The sequence below is a fragment of the Engraulis encrasicolus genome, chromosome 17 (assembly GCF_034702125.1).
Source record: "Engraulis encrasicolus isolate BLACKSEA-1 chromosome 17, IST_EnEncr_1.0, whole genome shotgun sequence".
Classification (NCBI taxonomy): Eukaryota; Metazoa; Chordata; class Actinopteri; order Clupeiformes; family Engraulidae; genus Engraulis; species Engraulis encrasicolus.
The window spans coordinates 34,778,125-34,780,624 of NC_085873.1; the positions used below are offsets into that span (position 1 = coordinate 34,778,125).

A 2,500-nucleotide genomic window follows, 5' to 3' on the forward strand; every position below is an offset into this window, starting at 1 on the left:
TTGCTTGCTCACAATCTGCCATTCCTATTTTTTTCCTCCCCCTCGGTAATTTGACTTTGCTGAAGGGATGTATTGAAAACCAAAAGCAGTTTGAGAGTAGAGAGCAGATTCAAGGACTGTCTGAGGTCAAAACATCGTCTGAACAAATCGGTGAGCAGCAAACGGAGTGCAGATTTTTCCTTCTTCTTTTACATGTATTGGGGCCTTTCTAGTGGTGTCAACAATGATCGATTCTGCGATCCGAATCGATGCGGGGCATGGACGATCCAGAATCGATCCGGCAAGTTCCAGAATCGATCCGGCTATTTTTTTAAGTTTCACTTACTTCCATGGATATTTCGGGAGCACATGAATGTTAAATTCAATAAAAGCACTTCAAAACATTGCAAGCCTGATACAGACTGATACACACTAATAAAGAAAACAGCCAATAAATTGTTGCTCAGTATCTGACTACTTGTATTGCCTCATCATGACTGATTAAACATTTGCTTTGCTTTCAGTAGAAATGTAATGCATTGCAATGCATTGTAGAATTGAATCGGATCGGATCGGATCGCACAGAATCGAATCGAATCGAATCGAAACGCTACCTCCCGAATCGTGATCGAATCAGATCGTGAGGGCAGTGCCGATCCACACCACTAGACCTTTCCCATTACTAATCTCTACCCCTACCCCTACGCCTTCCCCATGCCCCTCGTGCTTTCCAACGAAGCTGTAAGGTGTAGGGCACTGGTCTCCAAACAACGGCCCGCGGGCCAACTGCGGCCCGCGGGCAGCAAATTTCTGGCCCGCCATGAGGTCCTTAAAAATGAAACCATAAATGCGCCTATTTGTGGCCATGCGCGATTTTCGATCACAAAAACGTCAGTCATCTCTCCTAAGCATTCACAAACAGTTAAATCTTATAATAACAGTCTCATGACAGACATTGACAATGAGGGAAAATGGTGAAGTGCAATCTGTTGTCTCCTAGACATCTAGACAAGCCGTTATTTATCATTGCGTTTACCTCGGTCATCAGACCATTCGCAATTGTGCGGTATCGAAGCACTCTCCTCTCTTCTGGTTGAAAATGAGAACAATTCTCTCCTTCCCTATTTTTATGTATTTAGCAGGCCAGATACATTTTGTATTTTGTTTACTCACATTTATGTGAAGTTTGGATGACAATTATCCCGTATTTTGGAAGTATCATTTATGCAAGGTAGTAGCCTACATGTGAAGACTTCAGATGCAAAACCCCCTAAGTGCCATTTCAGAAAATAATCTTAATTTATTTTTGTTGAATACAAAGCTATAAAAATTGCATATGTTTTTTTTTTATTTATGTAATATAACTATTTATATGTATTATCAAGTACATGAATGTAAACCAAACCAACAACGGGGTTCTCTAAAAATATAGAAGTGCAGGTCTTCAGAAATGGAGTTAGGGGGTTTTGCATCTGAACTCTTCATGTAGAGACGTTAACGCAATTCAAGCTCCAGAGAACAGTCGTTACCAAAAGAAGGGAGGACAAAAACGAAACCAGTTCCTTTAAAATGTCTTGGAAATATAGAGCCAGGTAGAAGATTAGCTGAGTATTCCTGAAGGTCAACGTTGCTGGGTGCAGCCTGCGCGCCGCGGTGAGCCGCACCCTTTCTATTAAACCTGGAGAGTAATGAGGCGCGAAGCGCACAGTTATTTAAGCCTGGTCGTCAGAGTTTTCTCAACTCTCTTCTGTTTGCAGATGTAAACGATTCTCCTTTGCTTCTATTGTATGTCTTTGTTATATTAGTTTTGCTTTGTCTTGCACTCGTAATATTGAAGGTCTGGCTGACCGTATCTGTATTTCTGTATCGCACGCGTATAACTGTATCGCATTCCTAATTTAGCCTATCTGAAGGCGCCACGGGAGCATCTGAGAACAGTAGGCTACCTTGCTCCACCCTACCCCTAAACCGAATTTCAGAAATGTCCAGGAAACATACGTAGGCTAGTAGTTAGGCTGAATAGGGTTTAATATTCCTGATGGCCCACCTCATCTCCCCGACAGCCCCGGTGAGCGTGTTTCCCTCTGTTCAACCAGAAGAGAGCGCTCAGTTATGCAGTTAGAGCACACTGTCCTCTGTTAAATGTGGACGATTCTCCTCCCCTGCACTATTTTTGTGTATTTGTGATATCATCCTCTTTGCATTTTAGCTGGCGTACTGTAGTAACCTATTCTAAATGTGGAGGATATTTTTCCCCAGTTTGGCAGGGGCGCGTTATGCGAGATCAGTTGAGCAGAGAATGCATGATACATCGGGAATGCGTTGGAGGAAAACTAATATGATTATCGAAAACGACCGCAATAAAGAAATATATAGACGAGCATTCCTGGAAACTAACTATTTCATCTACCTGGGTGCCACCTGTGGCATGGGCTTGCGTCTTTTCTGTTCAGGCAGAGGTGAGATGCAGCGCACGAGTTCAATGAGATTTAATCGCTATGGAAATGACTTTTGTTCCTCG

The 2,500-nt window shown here is 42.7% G+C and overlaps 1 protein-coding gene across 1 annotated transcript in view; it reads left to right on the top strand.

Annotated features, from left to right (window-relative positions):
• Positions 1-2,500, top strand: part of si:ch73-127m5.1 (neurotrypsin) — a 136,917-nt gene that overhangs the window by 124,043 nt on the left and 10,374 nt on the right. The window lies entirely within an intron of this gene.